Consider the following 14,197-nt stretch of genomic DNA (forward strand, 5'->3'; position numbering starts at 1 on the left):
TAAATTGACACAATTGTTAGTCAAAAAAGTTCTATTGAGGGAGCATGGTGTTAAATCTAGAATTAGATATTTAGCTAAAATACTTTTAACAAATGAAAGTAAATTAAAATATTTTCAAAAGTTAAAAGAAAGAAGAATTGGATCAGGGTTCTTGGTAGTACATTCTGTTTTGTGTTATCTGTGTATGATGATTTGGAAAACGGGTGAAATTGCCAAGAGAATTTATTTATATAGCCTATGCATTCATAATCAAGACTTAAAATCAAATGGTATAAATCAAGTCTTAAAATTCAGTCTCAAAATCAAGACTGAATCAAATGGTATAAATTTTATCTTTCAACATCTCTAAGAAATGGAAACAATTACCCTCATTTTTTTAACCAGTACTTTTTCTTACAATCAACCATGAATGATGTATAAAAGTGTCCTGCACATTGAAATGAATATAGTAACTCAAGATATCTTGCTCTTGATGGTGATTTTAAAATGAATACCTTTGTGGATAGGTAAGTGAATTCATTGGTAAATAATAAAAGTACTCAAATAAATTAGCAAAAAATTCTCTGGGGTTTATTTAAAACCACAGTTAGTATGAATTCAGACCACAAATCTAAATGACTAACAGCTCTTGGTTTAAGTTCTCAAGGGAAATTTTCCTTTTTCCTATCTCCACCCGTGTAAGACATGTTATTTTCTTGCCTTTTTTTTTTTTCTTTTGGTGGATGGCAGGCATACTTCTTGTTTCCCCTTCACTGAGGTGCAGCCTTTGATGTACCACCTTTGTTTGGGATTTTTTTCTTTCTTACTGGTAAAATAAAGCATGATGCATCTCACAGTAATGGTGTCTCTGATTTTTAAAAACATGGCAGAAGAATAAAAAAGGAGAATGTACACTAGTGGGCAGGTTAGTAGTTTGCTCCATGTGTTAACACATCCACTGTAAGTTTTATAAAATGGAAAAAACAAAATATTTACTCAAGCTCTTCCCAGTGAAAGAATTAAGTGAAGTTAGAAGAAGCATCTTGAGAGCGGCTGTGTAGTGAGATCCCTGAAGGCCATGCTTGAACCATGAACTGCCTTCTAAGGTATGTATGGGGGTGGTCTGAGTTTTTGGATTTTGCTGGATTTTGTTGTGCTAAGTGGGGTATGGAAAGGTGGAACAGCATGCAATGGCTCCAGATCTTACAGAAAGCATGCATGCCAACAGCTCTTCTTCCCCACTCCTCTCCCACACAACCCCATCGTCTAAAACAAGTGAAAATAAATGTAGAATAACAGTTAGTAGGTCCCCAAACATCTCATCTGCCTGTGGTGGCCACATATCTGAGTATGGTCTTGAGTGAGAGGTGATGAGGGCAGGAACCAGGATGTGGTGATGGAGATGTAGAGGCAGGGATGAGAGTGGAGGAGGTAAATGTAGTAGGATGGATAGGCAGGGATGGTGGTGACCCTGGTTTCAGGCTGGGGTAACTCTGTCTGTGGCAGTGCTATTAACTGCACAGAAAACACACTCAGAAAAAGAAGTAGATCTGGGACACTGGTTGTAGAGAAAATTTGGCTTTTAGGGGGCAGATTATATTTGAGGTATCTGCCCATTCAACAGGAAAAGGAAGCAGTAGGGCCAGGAAATGCACACTCTAAACACACTGGAAGAAAAAAAAACAGTTTTTCTTTACATGTTAAAGACCATTCAATAATCAACTGGGAATGGATAGAGGAAAGGTGAGATCCCTGAACTTAAGATACAAATAGCATGCCAAAGTTAGTCAACTAAAAACCTTAATAAAATTAGAAATGCCATTAACAATTAAGTGTGTTACATAACATACATTTGTCATTCCTACTCTTCTAAGAACCTATCATATCCATGGTGGAAAAGAAGTTCCAAGCTTTCAAGTAACTTGTCAAGGACACTCGAGGTCTCACCATTGTCACCACAATGCCAGCACATAACAGGAACTCAGCAAATATCAGTTAACTGACAAACTTCAGCTGCATAATGAGAAACCAAGCCCCAGTTTGAACCGAGGTCAGAACTCTTTCCAGCAGCCAGACTGCCTCACCTGGTAGACGGTTCCTCTTTTCTTAACACCATTTATCGTCTTGGTCTCCGGGATGTCTCCTGCTGTTTATTATTCTCCAAGTTTCTCTGTCCTTTCCTTCACTTCTCCTCCTGTTCTCCCCATCCTTCTTCCTTGGTTCTATAGCCATTTCTTGATCTACTAACACTTCTTCTCTTAGAAATGACCTAAAATGATTCATACATCTTGGAATTAGCACAGTAAAACATTAAAAACAAAACAACAACAAAAACTTAGAGCATCAAAACACAAAAGTGAGATCTTAAAATAAAAATTCATATGCTTCAAAGCTCATATAAGACAAGTTTAATTTTTCAAATAGAAGCAAATTTAAATTCAGGGAAATGCTTTCCCAGAGGACAAGATAGAAACATTGTGAACTTGGAGCATCATTAGGATGGGGTTGATATCACAATGCGGTTATAATCTTCTCTGGCTATACAAATTTTTCGTTAATTTAGGATGTCCCTGTTTTATTGCTGCCTTTTGTTTTCTAAGTATTAGCTCTAATATTTTGCAGAGAATTTTCTCTTCGATTATAATGGCCACTATTGTCCTTCTTCACAACATCTTATCTCATCTTCCACTTCAAATTTTGATTTGAGGAAACGTTTTCTAGCATAAGCACCAAAATGCAGTCAATGTTTGTATAATGTATTGTTATAGGACATAAAACAGATTTTAATCTGGTTAATAGGGACAGTGGTCAGCAGAATTCCCTGCAGAAGTACTGATGCTTGTGAACAACACTGTGGTTCACATGATTGTGCTTAGGAGAGCAGCTGTTTCTGTTTACAAGATAACTTTCGCCATGAAATGAAAATAGCATGAATGTATTCAATCAACTAGCTAGCTTTTTTGATGGGGAGAAAGCTAAGGGGTGATTAGAATTATTTCCTTTTTTGTACATAAAGCAAAACTTAATTTCATATGACATTATTTGACATACACTGTAACTACATACATTTGATAAAAATCAAGGAGGTCTTGATTTCAAGACTTTTCAGCAGGATGAAAAGGATTATTTCTCCATTCTCCTGGCATATCTCAAGCAAAATGTTGAATGCACACACTACATATTTTTTAATTCAATGATGATGGGAAAGCAGAGAATGCCGGAAATTAAGGAAATATGGGGTCAGTCAACTGTATGCCATCTTGTAAGATTAATTTCTAAAAATATTCTCTGAAAAAAAGTAAAATAATCCTCCTTTTCCAGCCCTGTGATTTTAACACTATTAATAACAAAATGTATCATCAAGGGTTTGGTCCTGCAAAGGCAAAGGCCTTCACTGGATTAGAAATGAAACAATGTAACAAGAAAAATGGGGAAAATATAAACTATGTACTTCAGGCTCACAGGATAATTTAGGGCATCTGGAGACAGTTTAGTTTCGTAAATTAATGATTTCTAATCTCTTGTCATGAACAATACATACTAATAGAAAGTGAGGTTTTTACAATTGTTGAACTAATTTACATTCCCACCAACAGCGTGTGTTTGTTTTTCTCCGCAACCTCGCCAGCACCAATTACTTTTTGACTTTTAATAACAGCCATTCTGACTGGTGTGAAATGGTATCCCATTGTGGTTTTTATTTGCATATTTCTAATGGTCAGTGATGTTGAGCTTTTTTTCTATATGCTTGTCGGCTGCATATATGTCTTCTTTTAAATAGTGTCTTGTTCATGTCCTTTGCCCACTTTTTAATGGGGTTGTTTGTTTTTATCTTATAAATGTGTTTAAGTTTCTTATAGATGCTGGATATTAGACCTTTGTCAGATGCATACTGGCAAAAATTTTCTCCCATTCTCTAGGTTGTCTGTTTACGCTGTTGATAGTTCCTTTTGCTGTGCAGAAGCTCTTTAATTAGATCCCCTTTGTCAATTTTTGCTTTTGTTTCCATGGTTTTTGGTGTCTTCATCACAAAATCTTAGCAAAATCCCTTGACACAAGTTTATCTATTCACAAACCTGCACATGTACCTGCACAACTTGAACTTAAAAGTTTAAAAAGTGAGTTTTTGTTTTGTTTTTTGTTTTTTTGAGACGGAGTCTTGCCCTATGGCCAATGTAAAGTGCAGTGGTGCGATCTTGGCTCACCGCAACCTCCACCTCCAGGGTTCAGGTGATTCTCCTGCCTCACCCTCCTGAGTAGCTGGGATTACAGGTACTCATTACCCGCCACCATGCCCAGCTAATTTTTGTACTTTTAGTAGAGACGGGGTTTCACCACGTTGGCCAGGATGGTCTTGATCTCTTGACCTCGTGATCTGCCCACCTTGGCCTCCCAAAGTGCTGGGATTACAGGTGTGAGCCACCACTCCAGGCCCAAAAAGTGAGTTTTTTAAAACAACCAAGTCTTAGAAGAGAAATTGTTTGAAATGTAATACATGCTCAGGAAATAACCAGATTGAAGATGACTGGTGTGACTCACACATCTGTAGTGCACATTGCAGTGTGCAGCTGAGATCCCCCTTTCAGAACTAAGGTGCTCATTGTCCCAGCTGTTGAGTGAGTTGGCTGCTCATTGCTCACCCACGAATCCCTCCACAGGAACTGCCCTCTACCAAAGGAAACTGCCTTGCCCAAGTTTGCACCTCCTTTCCAGCGGCGGCCTACATCTAATTACTGGTTGTGGGGTACAAAGGCCTGCTTTCTTGCCTCAGCTGGGACCCCCAGCTCCCTATTGACCATTCAAAGCCCCAGTTGCAATTGCATCGCATTTCCCCTTTTCCCACTGTCCAGTTTTGCTTTCCTCACTCCTTACCAGTGTTGTCAAGAGCACTCCTCAGTAAACCTCCTGCATCCAAATGGGCATCTCAGAGTCTACTTCCCAGGGACTCAAGTTACAAAATCAGTACAGCAAAAAGTAAATTGGTTTTTAGAATAAGTCTTCATGTAGTGATCAAAAAACAATTTCCCTGTTTTTCATACGAAGATTGTAAAAAAATACTTGAGACAATCAAAGTCAAGTAATAAGTAGCCACAAGGATTTAGAAACAGTGCCTATCAGGCCAGGTGCAGTGGCTCTAGCCTACAACTGCAGCTACTCAGGAGACTGAAGCAGGAGGATCACTTCAGCCCTGGAGTTCAAGACCAGACTGGGCAACATAGTGAGACTCCATCTCTGATTTTTTTTTTTTTAATTAGCTGGGCAAGGTGGCTCACTGCAGTGAACTATGATCGCAGCATTGCACTACAATCTGGGTGACAGAGACCCCGTCTCGAAAAAAAAAACAAAACAATGCCTTACATATGTTCAATCCTCAGAAGAGGGATCTGCGCTGAGTCTAAGAAGTTAACAGGCAAGTTTATCTCAGCCGTAGTACTGGAAAATCCAGTTTCTTAGGCTGATTCTGTTCTGCTTGAAATTCTGTCAGCCTAAGAAGCACGCAGAGGTCTCCAGTGATTAACTAGATGTGATGCATAAGTGCAGTGGAGAAATCTAGTCTGAATACATTGTCAAGTGGCAAAGAAAATGGAGATCTCTACTGAAAATGCTCCAGTTTGGGTGAGTTTTTTCCACCAATCTTTAATTGGGCAGAGAAAAAGCATATGTGATTATTTCATAATAATATGAAAATTATACTTTTCTTCCAAAAGTACAATAGACACTACGAAATAATATTTCCACTTTGAAAGTTAATTTTCACAATAGGTCTGTCAAGTAGGCAAATTTCTTTCCCCTGCTTTTGTAATCATCCTCTTTACCTCCCTATGTGTCCTATTTACAAACCCAGTCTTCCTCTTGTCATCGCCCTTTTTCACCCCATCAACACCCACAAACACCTATTACATCTAATTTTTCTTTTCCTTCCTCCCACTCACATCCAAGCTAATGGGTTTCCTCCAACACAGCTTCTTACAGGTTAAACTATACATTTGATGCTAATCAACTGGCAAGAAACTTCCTAGAAACTTCCTTACTCATTACAGAGGAAGGCGTGTCAAAAGCATAAGGGTTCAAGCTGCAAGACATGACCTGTTAATGAGTTGTGAAATCAATTTATTTGGTTTTGATTAGCACTAAAAATAATGGAATTGGAAATATCAGAGTTCCTTATATACAGTTAAGGATAAAGTAATATGTTGGGAAACTTTAGTTTCAGCTATGTACATGTATGTGTTTACTGGGTTGCTACGTAAAAGGTTCCTTCAAGAAAGTTGAGTTGCAGTCAGAAAAGTTAGAAAAGCCCTGAGGTAGAAATTTCGAGAAAGAGGGAGCATTCCACAGAGTCAAATGCAGCAGACAGGTCTAGAAAGGTAAGAGCTGAATCAGTGTCCATCAGATGTGGACCCACAGAGGTCTGCTGACCCGGCTAGAGCAGTTCCACCATGCTGTGTATGGGAGCCAGAGTTCTCACGGTAGTGAGTGGAAACTTAGAAGCAGGGAGAACAAGAATAGACCTGTTTTAAGAACCTTGGCAGAGGACAGTAAGGAAGACTACGATGGAGGGGACTTAAGAGTCTATTTCTCAGGGACTCAAAAGTTAAAAGTAAAGCAAAAAGTAAATTGGTCTTCAGAATAAGTCTTCACATAGTAATCAAAAAACAATTTTCCTGTTTGCCAATTCAATTTTCTATTCCTAATTCCAAGATTGTAATGAAAACACTGGAGACAATTAAACTTGAGTAAAAGTAGCCACAAGGATTTAGAAACAGTGCCTGTCAGGGCTGGGTGCAGTGGCTCTAGGTTTTTGACCTAGGTGATCAAGGTTTTTTGCTCATTTTGAATGGTATCTAAACATGTTTATAGAAGCTGCTGAGATATGGGATAAAATGGATCATCAATGGAGCAAATTCTAAGAGAAAAAGGATCAGAGAGTGGCTGGAAGAGCTAGCTGTGATGAGGAAGGGAGGTCTGGGAGAGGACAGAGTCCAGCAAAGGCATTCTGTGGGTGCGGGTAGCAGGGAATAAAAACTGGCAGTTCACTCATGAAAGCCTTTACTTCCTCCATAAAATAAGGCTGACATTCTGTATCTAAATGTGCTCCCTTGGTCATTTTTAAAATATTGCATCTCTTCCTATAGGATGCTAGTTTCAGTCATGGAGTCTACACATAATGCAATGATGTTGCTTAGCCAGGCATACAGCCCATCCTTTAAGAAAATTGAATAGAAATGTAAGATAACAGTAGGGTCCCCAAACATAATAGCATTGTAGCATTGGGACTTAAGTGTTGAGGGTGTGCTACAGCTCCTGAGCAGCCTGAGAAAGGGGTGACCCCAGGCATTTGTTGCAAAGCATCCCAGTGTTGGCAGAGCAAGTGGCAGGGCAGGTCATGCTGTTGGTAGGGAACAAGGAACAGGCTGAGTTCTGCCCATTTGGAAAACCAGGGTGTCCAGACTGGTGTCTGGCTGTGATAACCAGGCGACACATCCAACATCCAACGCCCTCTGGTGGCAAAAGATAGCAGGTTGCACCTATTGACTAGAGGCAGAAACCCCTGCAAACTGTTTATAAAGGGCCAAATAATCAATATTTTTGGCTTTGAGTGCCATTTGGTCTCTGCACATTTAAAAAGGGACATAGTCATGTTCCAAGAAAACTTTATTTATAAAAACAGGCAATGGGTTATAGTTTAAGAGCCCCTGGACTTGAGTATTTTCATAGGAATGCTATCAAAAAAGTTTGATGTTCCCAAAGCAAATGATGGCCCAGGGAAGGGCATCATTTAGACAGCAGCCACCTACATTAAATAAGCCCTAAAGATGCAAAAATTTTGCTTATGTGTAGACATAATTATGCAATATGATAAATGATTAGAACTACTACTCAGATCTCTAGAGAAGTAGTTTTATGATACATACAATATTGCTTTATATGACAAAAAAAGGAACACTTTCTAAAATGTGTGTATTGGTCTATATATTACCATATATTTCCATACCAGTTACCTATTTTGAGGATCATCCTTAGTGTGACAAGGGGATAATGCATTTGGAGAGAGTCATGAAACCTTGGAACAGTTGAATAAGGCAACCTCTTTCCTAGGGACTCTAAAATGATTGTCATGCTACATGAAGAATACAGATGAGGTTGGAGATCCTGAACTGGGGTGTTTCCCAATCTGAAATACCAAGATTGGAAGATTTCTTCCAAAAGCCCAGGTATAAGGATAGATTGTGGGTTGGAAGATTTGTGACCTGAATGTCAGGCACAGATCTGGTTCCTGCTCACTGAAAGTCCAGGGTGTGTGGGCTGATATGCCACCAGGCAAGTCAGGAAGTGTTAATATGTTCTAACCACATCTGGCCATCCACATTTTCAGTCTTCCCCTTAGGCACTCACCCAGAGGCAAGCATGCTTTCTACTTCTGTTAGCACTTCTTCCTCTACTCCTATTAGCTTGTATAGATTGGCAAGAAGAGCCTAAAGGTCAGCACATGGCTAAGGAGACCAGATGCTCTTATGCCTCCCCATATGGAGCAAATACGATGCGTTTCGGGATAGCAAAAGGAGTGGTAATTGCTGAAAACCTTCTATGTGCTCTGTCATCTAATTCTCTAGAAAGTTTTGAAGTATTATTCCCATTTTACAGATGAGTTCACTAAGACTTGGGGAAATTAAGAAAAACCTCTCAAGGTCACAACATGAAGTAAGTGCCATAGCTGGATTTAAATCTGCTTAACTCCAAAGCTCCTGCTCCTTCCAGCACACTAGAGCAGTGGTTCTCTAAGTATGTTCCCTGGGCCAGTAGCAGCAGCAGCACCGAAGAACATGTTAGAGGTGCAAATTCTTAGGCCCCACCCCAGACCTCTGGAATCAGACTCTGAGAGTGGGATCCGGCAATCTGCTTTAACACTGCCACCAGGGGGTTCTGATGCATGCTCAAGTTTGGAAACTACTGTGCAACACAGCCTTCAAGAAGAAGAGGATACTACAGTAGGTTCCAGGTTACATGAGAGTGAGCAAGACAGGGTCAGCCACACTGAGCAGCCCTGGACAAACCTAAGGAGCTAAGGGTAGAGACAGCTCTTCTCTACCTGTATGCCTGACTGAGCAACATCACTGCATGATGTGGTTTTTCTGCCCCCAACATTGTACCAGTTCTTTAAAGAGCAAGTAGCTATGATAGCGGAAAAGAACCATATCAGAGCTTCACATTTGGTTGTCAACATCATTTCTTCTAACAACCTAACTGCTACATAGATTTGCTGTCCTTGAGATGTGGAATAAAAAGGTTAGGTAATTTACCAAGGGTCAAGGGAACACAGGTGACAAACCCTGGGTTTCCCAAGGACTGTTGCTACCCAGGTCCCAGGGGCACACCCCCTTTACCTGCTGGCAGGCATCAAGACGAAGACAGGCAGCCACTGTTGGGGAGGGAGTCGACATCAAGCTGGTATCTCATCTAGCTCGTGACTTTTCTATACTGAACACCTTCCAGGTGTCCAGGTGAGAACACAACATGGATAAGGCTTACTTTACATCTGTCAGAGCCCTGGCAGATGCCTTCCTGGGTGCCTCTGGCATTCTCTGTGAGAAAGAGAGCCACAGCCTGACAACTCCCACAGCCATCAATGGCAATGCTCCTGACCCTCAAGACATTCCAAAAGGATTAAAACCAAGAGCAACCCCAACCTAACAGACCCAGCCCATAGCTTCTTCTCGAAACTTCCCAAACTAACACCGAAACTCGCCCCACCCATCCCGCCTCTGGGCCAATGGGCAGGACCAAAATTCAGGAAGAACATTCAATGCCCAGACAAGTAACCATGTTGTTTTGTTTTTCCAAGCAGTGCTGAGCGAGGTTTAAACAAACAAGCACTCACACCTACAGCCAAGGAAGGGCAAGAAGCAGCAGCCAGGTGTGGGAACATGAACGCCAGACACTCGGGATCCAGACAGTCTCCCAGGAGAGCCCATTTCCAATGAGTACTTTCTTCAGGTGCTCAGTGAAGTGCAGTCCCATGGGGAGCCTGGGCAACTGTTGGCAAGCTACTTTTTTAAAGCAATAAGACTTCATTTATGACTTACCTTGAGAAAGCATCAAGAGAGAGGCATCTGCAGACTCTGCATTTACAGGGCATCAGGTGTGGGGTGTCACTCTATTACACCCTGTTACAAGCCCGGTTTCTTGCTATGGGAAGACTCCATACGACCTTCTCTTCCTATCACCAGGGTGGTGGAGCCAGTTTCAAATAAAATTAAACATTGCTTAGTCACACAAGTTTTCTATTCTTCCTGTTTTCTGCTTCTTTGATTAAATTAGTTCCTAAAGGAGCAATCATTATTTGTCAAATCTTTCACAACAACACATTATAAAAGGAGGACTTTAAATAATAAATTATGAGTCATCTTCCTCATTTCCCCCAAATGGCATGAAGGTCAAGTTGCAGCACCATAGATTTCCCAGTGTTCATTATCTGTCTTTTCTCCAAGGGTAGGCTATTAAAGGTAGTGAGTATTACAAGTCATTCCTAACTAATTAGCTCACTCTGGAGCTAACTGCCAATTTTCAGAATATGCTGAAGCTTTCTCAGAGCCAATTACCAAACTGTCACTCCAGTTAATGTTGAAAACGTTACTAATTTTTTTTCCCACTAGCCAAATACTTTATCTACCAAGTTTCTTAGGATTTGCACATAGTTTGAGATGGTAGAACAAAGACCCCATGAACATTTCCACAGCTCTTAGCCCAGGACAACATACAAGAAGTGGGTGAAGGTGGCAAGAGGGTTAGAGCAGCGGTTCCAATTTTTTTGACACCAGGGACCAGTTTCATGGAAAATGATTTTTACATGGACCAGTGAGGGAGGATGTCTTCAGGATGATTTAAGTGCATTATACTTATCATGTACTTTATTTCTATTGTTATTACATTATAATATATAATAAAACAATTATACAAGTCATCATAATGTAGAATCAGTGGGAACCCTGAGCTTGTTTTCCTGCAACTCAATGGCCTCATCTGGGGGTGATGGGAGACAGTGACAGATCATCAGGCATTAGATTCTCATAACAAGCATGCAACCTAGATCCCTCACATGTGCAGTTCACAATAGGGTTTGCACTCCTATGAAAATCTAATGCTGTCGCTGATCTGCCAGGAGGAGGAGCTCAGGCGGTAATGCTTGCTTGCCCACTGCTCACCTCCTGCTGTGCGGCCTGGCTCCTAACAGGCCAAGAACCGGTACCTGGCCCTGGGGTACAGGTTGGGGACCCCTGGGTTAGAGAATGCAGAATCACAGTGTTTACAACCACTAGGCTTAAATGAAGGCCCAATTCTGCATAAATTTCATTAAATTTCACTCAGTTCCATGCCAGTCTTAGTCTACCACTTATAGCCTATGTAATTTTGACAAAAACAGAACCATCACCATTATGATAAATACAACTCTAAATGTAATTACAGGTTACAGTGCTTTGGCTGGGGGAGGGGAGCAAAGCAAAATAAAGGGGTGATTGAAATGTCAACGGAGATGCGAATTTGAATTCTGACTTTGTCCCTTACTGTTTGATCTTGGGCACATTACTGAAACTATTTGAGTCTTAATTATGTGCTTTGCACAAAGGAAATCGTACCACCTACCTCATGGTGGTGTTCTGGAAAGCTGAGGCTGTGTTCAGCTAGGTCAGTGTAGGGCGCAGTAAGTACTCAGTGAACGGCTGCTGTAGTTCATAGTACTATCTTACTGTAAAAAAGGGCAGCTCGTTTTTTGTTTAGAAGTTAAATGTTGATGCTGCAAAAGAAACTTGGGGCCAGGCACAGTGGCTGACACTTGTAATCCCAGCACTTTAGGAGGCTGAGGCGGGTTGATCACTTGAGGCCAGGTGTTCGAGACCAGCCTGGGCAACATGGTGAAACCCTGTCTCTACTAAAAATACAAAAAATAGCCAGGCATGGTGGCGTGCACCTGTAATTCCAGCTACTTGGGAGGCTGAGGCAGGAGAATCGTTTGAACCTGGGAGGGGGAGGTTGCAGTGAGCTGAGATTGCACCACTGCACTCCAGCCTGGGCGACAGAGCAATACTCTGTCTCAAAAGAAAAAAAAAAAAAAGAAACTTGGAGGATTGACCCAGTCAGTTTCTCGTCCAGTCAGAACTCAAGAGCCCTTGGCTAAAATCCACGCTTGTCACAATGACTGCCCACTCTCAGAGTTAAAAGTTACACTATCCTTCTGGCCAACTGCCAGGCCAACTGCCAGACACAAAACCCCGTCTCCAATCTTCCACACAGCCCACTGAACTCAAGGAACAGATCAGGTTTTTCTGGTTTCCCTTTCCCGCCAGCTGTCTGCTTTTTAAAAAAGAAACCACTCCAACAAAATGGGAGTGTTCTCTACATGCCCCACGTCAGGCTGCACTAATTTATTTGTTCCAGCAGGTTTCTCTCCCTGGATGATCCATGTCTTAAATTGACTCGTCGCTTCTGATACATGAAAGCCTCCTTTGAGAGAAAGGAGACAGAACAAAGCAACAGGTAAAAAAGGAGATGTTACGAAAATCCAGGGTGAAATAGAGACAAGGCAAAATAAGCACCAGAGACCTGAACATAGAAAACCAAGGATATGACAAAGAGGGGGACATTTTCTGGAAAAGGAGACCCCTTTCTCAACTAGCTCTCTCATGGTTTCTTGGTAGGATCTAGTTTTACCTTAAGGATGGCTAGTTAGTAAGTCTGGTTAAAATGAGGTGGTTACCATGAGACCATTGCTAGACCTACCACAGGACAAATTAAAATCTCCACCATCCATTACGTAATGCAGGAGTCTACATATAAAACCACAGGTGAAACAGTTTTCAAATAAAGTTTTCTCCATCAGAACTAGTGTGTGTCCTCATCCTGAGAACATACTCATCTGATGACACACTGTTGGCTTGGTGGCAGGAATTGCAGGGCTGCTAATAACACTACTACAACAACGAAAACAGCAAGACCTGTAATAATAGCGGCCACCCGCTTCCTGAGAGCGCATGTTTTATGTATCCCACTTAATCCTCACTCTAAGCCTGAAAGGAGTATTACTGCCCCATTTTAAAGATGAAGGACCTGAGGCCCAGAGAGGTTAGTTTGTCCATACCTACGTGGCAGGCTGGGATTCAAACCTATATCCGTACGCATGATTCCACTGGCATGTTGACTCAAAAATTGTAACTCCAAAGCAGTTTTAAAAAGCACATTTGCTTGCTTTTCCAGAGCTTAAAAAAAAATGCTTCATTGTGCACTTTCTTATAGACATATTTTAAAACGTAATACATGTTTTAAAACATGCATAACACATTTGGTTCCTTATAAATGCCTTAGTCTTGTGTTGCTAATAGGAAGGTCAATGATGATTCTACTTTTGTATGTTCTGAAATTTCCATAATAAAGTTATCTCTATTTTTTTTTTTAAATTGGCTCTTTGGAAAATTGGATGAGGTAAGACAACAACAATGAAGTGAGATTTCAACTCTCCATGGATGTCACTGAGTGGCAATGTCCCTAATCGCCTTCTATTAATAAGCAGCTGCAATGTAGTCCCTTGTTTGAGAGTGCTGCTGCAGCCTTGCCACACACCAGCAGCATGCCCAGGGCAGAGCATCACTCATTTTCTTTTTTTCTCTAAGACAGTTTTGCTCTGTTGCCCACGCTAGAGTGCAGTGGCACAATCTCGGCTCACTGTAACTTCTGCCTCCCAGGTTCAAGCAATTCTCCTGCCTCAGCCTCCTGCATAGCTGGGATTATAGGTGCCCGCCACCATGCCTGGCTAATTTTATGTATTTTTAATAGAGACAGGTTTTCACCATGTTGGCCAGGTTGGTCTCGAACTCCTGACCTTGTGATCCCCCCGCCTCAGCCTCCCAAAGCGCTGGCATTACAGCTGTGAGCCACTGTGGCCGACCAAGCGTCAGTCATTTTTACCAGGGAAGGACTGGCTGTTCAGAGTAACTCTCAGACACAGAATTTTCCCAGCCTCCACCCCATTCACTAAGCATGTCTTGCTGGGTGTGGTAGATTTCACAGGAGATGGCAGAAGTGCTGCTGTGAGAGGCTGGTGCAAGTGATCCCACCTTGCCTGTTCACCTCATTGACAGCCAGCTAGTATGGTTTTAAACAGAAAGATTGGGTCAGTCAGGACAATTCCTCCAAACTTACCAGAAAAAACAAACAGTATCTAGGC

This window comes from Nomascus leucogenys, chromosome 22a (assembly GCF_006542625.1).
Source record: "Nomascus leucogenys isolate Asia chromosome 22a, Asia_NLE_v1, whole genome shotgun sequence".
Classification (NCBI taxonomy): Eukaryota; Metazoa; Chordata; class Mammalia; order Primates; family Hylobatidae; genus Nomascus; species Nomascus leucogenys.